Source organism: Lissotriton vulgaris, unplaced genomic scaffold (genome assembly GCF_964263255.1).
Source record: "Lissotriton vulgaris unplaced genomic scaffold, aLisVul1.2 SCAFFOLD_475, whole genome shotgun sequence".
Taxonomy (NCBI): Eukaryota; Metazoa; Chordata; class Amphibia; order Caudata; family Salamandridae; genus Lissotriton; species Lissotriton vulgaris.
Window position 1 is genome coordinate 314,989 of NW_028254325.1, and position 9,194 is coordinate 324,182.

At 44.8% G+C, this 9,194-nt stretch overlaps 1 non-coding gene across 1 annotated transcript; it reads right to left on the reverse strand.

The window, feature by feature from the left end:
• Positions 1 to 8,683: 8,683 nt before the first annotated feature.
• LOC147659580 (U5 spliceosomal RNA) lies at positions 8,684 to 8,796 on the reverse strand. Its single transcript, XR_015307208.1, has one exon. It is a non-coding gene; the product is annotated as a U5 spliceosomal RNA (small nuclear RNA).
• Positions 8,797 to 9,194: the final 398 nt, after the last annotated feature.

A 9,194-nucleotide genomic window follows, 5' to 3' on the forward strand; every position in this document is an offset into this window, starting at 1 on the left:
AGTATACCCTGCCACACCTATAGTGGCCAAAATCGATTTACAAAAGGGGGTGGCGATGAACAGAGTGTCTGAATTGAGCAGACCACTCTTACCCAGTCCAAAGATCAGGGCTTGATCCATCACCATTATTTATCTCACTGCCCCATCCCAGCTCAGAACCTGGCTATATGCAAATCAGTCTGTCCCTGGCCCAGTGCATCATGGGAACAGGGCAGACTAAACTACCAAGCCAATTCTTTACCAGAAAGGAGACAAGCTACCGGGGACCGGTTTCTGGCATTTCAGCCTCTTCGGCCCGGCTTGCTTGAATCCTGATGGAGCAGTGAGAAAGGGACTCATGTCTGAGTATACCCTGCCACACCTATAGTGGCCAAAATCGATTTACAAAAGGGGGTGGCGATGAACAGAGTGTCTGAATTGAGCAGACCACTCTTACCCAGTCCAAAGATCAGGGCTTGATCCATCACCATTATTTATCTCACTGCCCCATCCCAGCTCAGAACCTGGCTATATGCAAATCAGTCTGTCCCTGGCCCAGTGCATCATGGGAACAGGGCAGACTAAACTACCAAGCCAATTCTTTACCAGAAAGGAGACAAGCTACCGGGGACCGGTTTCTGGCATTTCAGCCTCTTCGGCCCGGCTTGCTTGAATCCTGATGGAGCAGTGAGAAAGGGACTCATGTCTGAGTATACCCTGCCACACCTATAGTGGCCAAAATCGATTTACAAAAGGGGGTGGCGATGAACAGAGTGTCTGAATTGAGCAGACCACTCTTACCCAGTCCAAAGATCAGGGCTTGATCCATCACCATTATTTATCTCACTGCCCCATCCCAGCTCAGAACCTGGCTATATGCAAATCAGTCTGTCCCTGGCCCAGTGCATCATGGGAACAGGGCAGACTAAACTACCAAGCCAATTCTTTACCAGAAAGGAGACAAGCTACCGGGGACCGGTTTCTGGCATTTCAGCCTCTTCGGCCCGGCTTGCTTGAATCCTGATGGAGCAGTGAGAAAGGGACTCATGTCTGAGTATACCCTGCCACACCTATAGTGGCCAAAATCGATTTACAAAAGGGGGTGGCGATGAACAGAGTGTCTGAATTGAGCAGACCACTCTTACCCAGTCCAAAGATCAGGGCTTGATCCATCACCATTATTTATCTCACTGCCCCATCCCAGCTCAGAACCTGGCTATATGCAAATCAGTCTGTCCCTGGCCCAGTGCATCATGGGAACAGGGCAGACTAAACTACCAAGCCAATTCTTTACCAGAAAGGAGACAAGCTACCGGGGACCGGTTTCTGGCATTTCAGCCTCTTCGGCCCGGCTTGCTTGAATCCTGATGGAGCAGTGAGAAAGGGACTCATGTCTGAGTATACCCTGCCACACCTATAGTGGCCAAAATCGATTTACAAAAGGGGGTGGCGATGAACAGAGTGTCTGAATTGAGCAGACCACTCTTACCCAGTCCAAAGATCAGGGCTTGATCCATCACCATTATTTATCTCACTGCCCCATCCCAGCTCAGAACCTGGCTATATGCAAATCAGTCTGTCCCTGGCCCAGTGCATCATGGGAACAGGGCAGACTAAACTACCAAGCCAATTCTTTACCAGAAAGGAGACAAGCTACCGGGGACCGGTTTCTGGCATTTCAGCCTCTTCGGCCCGGCTTGCTTGAATCCTGATGGATCCACCCTAAGCGTGGAAGGGTATACTCAGATGTGAGTCCCTTGCTCATTGCACCATCAGGATTCAAGCAAGCCGGGCCGAAGAGGCTGAAATGCCAGAAACCGGTCCCCGGTAGCTTGTTTCCTTCCCAGTGTAAGAATTGGCTTTTGTAGTTTGGTTTGCCCTGTTCCCATCATGCACTGGGACAGGAACAGACTAATTTGCATACAGTCAGGTTCTGAAACTGGGATGGTGCAGTGAGCTAAAAAACGGTGTTGGATCTAGCCCTGATCTCTTGACTGGGTGAGAGTATTCTGTTTAATTCAGAGACTCTGTCCCTCACCACCCCTTGTTGTAAATATTTTTGTCCACCCTAAGCGTGGAAGGGTATACTCAGATGTGAGTCCCTTGCTCATTGCACCATCAGGATTCAAGCAAGCCGGGCCGAAGAGGCTGAAATGCCAGAAACCGGTCCCCGGTAGCTTGTTTCCTTCCCAGTGTAAGAATTGGCTTTTGTAGTTTGGTTTGCCCTGTTCCCATCATGCACTGGGACAGGAACAGACTAATTTGCATACAGTCAGGTTCTGAAACTGGGATGGTGCAGTGAGCTAAAAAACGGTGTTGGATCTAGCCCTGATCTCTTGACTGGGTGAGAGTATTCTGTTTAATTCAGAGACTCTGTCCCTCACCACCCCTTGTTGTAAATATTTTTGTCCACCCTAAGCGTGGAAGGGTATACTCAGATGTGAGTCCCTTGCTCATTGCACCATCAGGATTCAAGCAAGCCGGGCCGAAGAGGCTGAAATGCCAGAAACCGGTCCCCGGTAGCTTGTTTCCTTCCCAGTGTAAGAATTGGCTTTTGTAGTTTGGTTTGCCCTGTTCCCATCATGCACTGGGACAGGAACAGACTAATTTGCATACAGTCAGGTTCTGAAACTGGGATGGTGCAGTGAGCTAAAAAACGGTGTTGGATCTAGCCCTGATCTCTTGACTGGGTGAGAGTATTCTGTTTAATTCAGAGACTCTGTCCCTCACCACCCCTTGTTGTAAATATTTTTGTCCACCCTAAGCGTGGAAGGGTATACTCAGATGTGAGTCCCTTGCTCATTGCACCATCAGGATTCAAGCAAGCCGGGCCGAAGAGGCTGAAATGCCAGAAACCGGTCCCCGGTAGCTTGTTTCCTTCCCAGTGTAAGAATTGGCTTTTGTAGTTTGGTTTGCCCTGTTCCCATCATGCACTGGGACAGGAACAGACTAATTTGCATACAGTCAGGTTCTGAAACTGGGATGGTGCAGTGAGCTAAAAAACGGTGTTGGATCTAGCCCTGATCTCTTGACTGGGTGAGAGTATTCTGTTTAATTCAGAGACTCTGTCCCTCACCACCCCTTGTTGTAAATATTTTTGTCCACCCTAAGCGTGGAAGGGTATACTCAGATGTGAGTCCCTTGCTCATTGCACCATCAGGATTCAAGCAAGCCGGGCCGAAGAGGCTGAAATGCCAGAAACCGGTCCCCGGTAGCTTGTTTCCTTCCCAGTGTAAGAATTGGCTTTTGTAGTTTGGTTTGCCCTGTTCCCATCATGCACTGGGACAGGAACAGACTAATTTGCATACAGTCAGGTTCTGAAACTGGGATGGTGCAGTGAGCTAAAAAACGGTGTTGGATCTAGCCCTGATCTCTTGACTGGGTGAGAGTATTCTGTTTAATTCAGAGACTCTGTCCCTCACCACCCCTTGTTGTAAATATTTTTGTCCACCCTAAGCGTGGAAGGGTATACTCAGATGTGAGTCCCTTGCTCATTGCACCATCAGGATTCAAGCAAGCCGGGCCGAAGAGGCTGAAATGCCAGAAACCGGTCCCCGGTAGCTTGTTTCCTTCCCAGTGTAAGAATTGGCTTTTGTAGTTTGGTTTGCCCTGTTCCCATCATGCACTGGGACAGGAACAGACTAATTTGCATACAGTCAGGTTCTGAAACTGGGATGGTGCAGTGAGCTAAAAAACGGTGTTGGATCTAGCCCTGATCTCTTGACTGGGTGAGAGTATTCTGTTTAATTCAGAGACTCTGTCCCTCACCACCCCTTGTTGTAAATATTTTTGTCCACCCTAAGCGTGGAAGGGTATACTCAGATGTGAGTCCCTTGCTCATTGCACCATCAGGATTCAAGCAAGCCGGGCCGAAGAGGCTGAAATGCCAGAAACCGGTCCCCGGTAGCTTGTTTCCTTCCCAGTGTAAGAATTGGCTTTTGTAGTTTGGTTTGCCCTGTTCCCATCATGCACTGGGACAGGAACAGACTAATTTGCATACAGTCAGGTTCTGAAACTGGGATGGTGCAGTGAGCTAAAAAACGGTGTTGGATCTAGCCCTGATCTCTTGACTGGGTGAGAGTATTCTGTTTAATTCAGAGACTCTGTCCCTCACCACCCCTTGTTGTAAATATACGTAATGGACACCATCTGCGGCAGCAGGGGTCCTATTACTGGATCATTAAGAACCAACGGCCAACACGATTGAACAATCCTGTTAATTTCTCTGTGTTGGCTGTTGAAGTTCATAATTAGTCTGAATGGAGGTATCATCGATACTGTAGGACCCGAATCTGCCGGATCACCACTCCCACATATGGTTTTGTCTGCTAAGAGGAGGTTTCTATCAAGCACATTAGTTTTGTTGATTGCTTGCTCCAAAATTTTTGGTGTGTATCCTCTCTCAAGGAATCGCTGCCTGCTCTGTTCCTGCGCTAATTTTAGATCATGCTCCGTGCTGCATATGTGTTTCAATCTGAGCATCTCCCCATAAAGGATGCTCTAGAATAAATGGCGCGGATGCGCACTAGTGGCATGCAGGATAGAGTTTCCTGCTCTTTCCTTGCGATGCAGACTGATCTCTAGCTTATGATTCTGCACGAAGACCTGTGTATCTAGAAAATTCACTGTTGTGTCACTGATGGTGGCTGTGAAGTTTAAGTTAAGTGAATTGATGTTGATATTGCTAATAAACTCCTCAGCCTGTTCTCTGGTACCCCGCCACACTACAAGCAAATCGTCAATGAATCGCAGCCAAACCATTACGTTGGTTTTCGTAACCTTTTCATAGTGGGTTCTGAGGGCCAGCTCCTCCCACCAGCCAAGGTGCAAGCACGCATAGCTGGGGGAGAAGCTGGCCCCCCTCACCACTCCCTGAATCTGCTGATACAGAAGGTTATTATCGAACATAAATACATTGTTACATAGACAAAACTCAATCATTTTTAACAACATGGTACTATGGTCAGTGTGTACAGCCGGTCTTTGTGTCAGGTAAAATTGTATGGCATTAATGCCATCCTTGTGTAGTATACTCGTGTACAAGGATGTCACGTCAAGTGCTATGAGTAATTGATTTTCACTCCATACAATGTCCTTGATTTTGTTGATGAAGTCTGTCGTGTCACGGACATAGGATGGAAGTACCTTTACAAATCCCTGTAGAAAATAATCCACATAGATGGAGGTGTTCTCCAACAGACTGTCTCTGTCAGTGATAATGGGTCTGCCGGGCGGTTTCTTGGCATCCTTGTGGATTTTGGGAATTAAATAAATGGTGGGGATGGAAGGGTTTTCTTTGCAAAGGAACTTATACTCATCTTCACTGATGAGTTCCTTTTTCCACCATCGTTGCAATTTGTTGTAATATGTTTGATACATTGCTTTGCTTATAGTTGTATTAGTTCGCTCATACCATTCCCTATTGTTGAGCTGGCCCAATGCTTAAGCTCTGTACTCTTGTTGTGACCACAATACAACGTTGCCGCCCTTAACAATGTTGCGTATGACCAATTGTTTGTTGTTCTTAAGTTTAGTCATCAATTGTTGGTATTTCATGTCCTGTACACTTGCGTGTTTTTTTGTCATATTGATTCGTTTGTTTAGCTTTTTGATTTTGTAAATAATGAACTCATGAAAAGTGTCAATTGAGTCATGGACTGCTATTGGTGAGAAAGTGGATTTGAGTTTAAAATGTGTTAATCCCTTGGATTTCATAGCCAGCATAGCAGGATTTGTATTGACTGAATTGCCTGTGGATTGCTCGCCGTAGGTGTCCTGTGACGATGGATCAATCCACAAATCCTCCAATGTGTCAATCAAGTTGATGTCGCTTTGAGATTGTGTGACTTGACTTGATGTATCACCTCCTTGTTTGGAATTTTGCTTGGTGCTGGGTATGTTTCTCATTTGATGGACTTTTTTCAATTGAAGTTTGCGCACCCCTTTGTAAATATCCATTCTCACATTGGCATAGTCGAAATTGTTCTTTGGACAATAAGTTAATCCCAAGCTAAGAGTTTTCATTTCTTCATTTGATAGGGGTACTGTCGATAGATTTATGACTGTTAAATTTATCTCTTCCTCCAATACCCCCTCTTTTTTGGCTTGGGGTTGTTTCCTGCGTTTTCTGTTGGCTTTGCGCCTTTGGCCTCGTTTGAAGTTGACCCACTTACGTTTTTGTTGTGCAGTATTCCTGGTCTGAGAGTAGCCAAGCGCGCCTGACATAAAAAATTAATTTCCTCCCCAGGCGACAGTTTGTCTTACATAGCACCTCCGCTGGGGTTCCTCATCTCTGATTCTGATTCACTCCCCCCAGAAGATAGTTGGCCTACTGATGATGTCTCACTGTTCATATCTTTTCTTCTTGAGGCACTTGTCATATGTGCAGCGGCTCTTTTTTTAGAGTATATTTTGCGTACAGCATCGTATTTTTTAGCAAAGGTGAAGATTTGTCCCAGATCATAAACTTCTTTGTCTCCTTGAAATTTCTGGGTTTTTCTTTCCTTAACTTTATCCTCTTCTTTTTTAATATGAGACATCATATCTTTGCGTGTTTTAGTTATTTCCTCTGCTGTTGCCTCTGTGCTTGCTAATGTGTCAAGTTCCTTATTAATAGCGTCAATCTCTGTGAGTAGGCGCGCTCTATCGATGTCGGCATGTTTAATTAGAATGAGTGTCAGTTTATGTGAGGAGTCTAAATTACACTCTGCCCATTCTCTCATGAGGTCAGGGTTTGGTTCCTCATATGTGGGGGCTGTTAACATGTGTAATCCACGCGGGATACGCCCCACTTCAATATACCTCTGAAGAGAGCGCGACTCCCACCATTTACTTTGTTCCTGTTTCATCTTTTATTCAAGTGTTCTCAATTTCAATTTCAAAGGTGCTTTATTCGAGTATTACTCATAAAAGCAGACATACAAACATATAATAAAAAACAATTAAATTTACAGAGTCATTTAGACGCAGCACATTACACAATTTAAAAAACTATAACGCATCATAAATACAGATGCAAAGTTCATTGCTATTAAGAATACCAAAAAATGATAATCACAATGACAGTAAAAAATCCTCAAAAATTCATACCATTAAAATTTCATACCGATGATACATTAAATGAGCGTTTACAGAGAATAGACACAAGTCTAGCAGTCTCTGTTCAGCTAAATAAAGATTTACAGAGAATAAACATTAGTCTAGCAGTCTCCAAACTATTAGTAAGCAGTTACAGAGAATAGACAGGTGTCTAGCAGTCTCTGATCAACTTGGCAGTGAGTAATTAGCTTGCCAGCAATCTCTGCCTTATAACCCACGCCCACCCCAAGTACTTTGCGGTGGCAATTATGATCCAATTTACAGAAGTGGATTTTACAATACGCAGCGCTACCATGCTACTTTTTGTGCCTAAGTTCCTGCACATAGGAGCCAACCAAGCTCGCCTTGGGGCAAAATATACTGGGCAAGAAAACAATAAATGACCAAGAGTTTCTTTTCCTACCCCACAGACTGGACAAATTGCTGCACCCCCTGATTTCCACTTAGATGTTAAATTAGGGAGGGGGAGCGAGCCTACCCTCAATTGGAAGAGCAGTTTTCTGTCCATGGGGTTCGATATGTAATCCCAATACATTTCATAAATAGGGTGCATCTTAACTTCTAAGAAACTGGTGGTCATGGACCTACTATTAGTACTGAGCATACTCCTATTAACAACATATTCCCAAAAAATGTTTTTTAAAGTAGACTTAGTGGGAAATGAAGCCCCAACTGGATCGGTCCATAAAGCATTTAGTCCTAAATCGAACAATGCAATCTTTAATGTTTTAAACCATTTGATTTTATTATAACGGTCAGCTTTAATAACATCTATGAACCCGTCCGCGTAGTGGGAGAGCTCTGGCGTAGTCCAGAGCCTACGCCAGTATAAAATCGGGCGTAGTTTTGCCATTTCCGAAATTTCTCTCCTACCTAGCTCATAACGCAGGGGCAATAGCGGACTGCTCTGTGGGGTACCTGTCAGTGACCTTAAGAATTTATTTTCTGATGTTTGGAGTTCCTGGAGATTTTCATGCCCCCATAGCTCCGCACGAACAAAGCAGACCCAATTGCTTTTGCATCATATATTATCAAGGGTGGTTTGATAGGTTTAGTCAGTGATTTCCTATGTTCCTTGATAATAGTGCCAGCTAGTTGCTTGTGCCTTAATGTAGCAATATTAAGATGTTGCTGCCACTTATTGTCATTAGAGATAAGGATCCCCAAATAAGTAAAGGATTTTACAACTTCCAGAATGCGACCACTCATGGAAATTTTTGATTTAAAATTTCTGTGTGGATTAAAAACCATGAGTTTTGTTTTGGACACGTTCACCTCCAGTCCGTGATCTACACAGAACTCATCAAATATTGCCAATGCTTTTTGCAGACCACTTGGGGTTTTGGATAAAATTAAGGTATCATCGGCGAACATTAAAATAGGGACTTTTTCACCTGCAAGAAAGGGAGCATCCACTGCCCGAGATTGCATGCGGGAAACAATACCATTGATAAAAAGGGTGAACAAAGTAGGGGCCATTGAGCATCCTTGCCGAACCCCACGCTCAACGGGAAATTCGGCAGTGTCATTGCCATACCCACCCCATCGAATTTTGGCATAATTGCCCTCATGCAGTCGCATAATTAAAGTCAACAAGTCCCCAGGGACCCACCTGTGGCAAGGCTTAAAAAAATTGAATAAACTCGTAAATGTTCCTCTCCATGGAAATCTTTAGTAAAAGGCGAAAGATTTTTTCGTTTTGAAGAGAAACCAGAGTAAGTTAGAGAAACCAGAGTAAGTTAAAGTGTTCTCATTAAAGTTTGTACCCGGTATCAGTTGGTTCCTTTTTTTTGATTGTTGTGTCGTTTGAGGGGCATCAGAGAACATCTCTGTAGCAGCCGCCTCCCTCTCATGCACTGTGTCGGAAGACAATGTTCAGCAATTTAATTATTTAAAGCACTCCCTCGCAGTCAGCGGTATATCCTCGCTTGTGACCGCACCGAGAGATACAGCACACTCCTCACCCCGCAATTCTCAATATTCCTACCTTGCAATCACCGATCAGTTCTCCTCATCAGCAGACTCTGGATAACTTTCGGGGTTGTATCCGGTATATTCCTCGAGGATGCGGGGGGGTCAGGCGTTTTAGATTCCTTCACGGACACTTGCTTCCCACC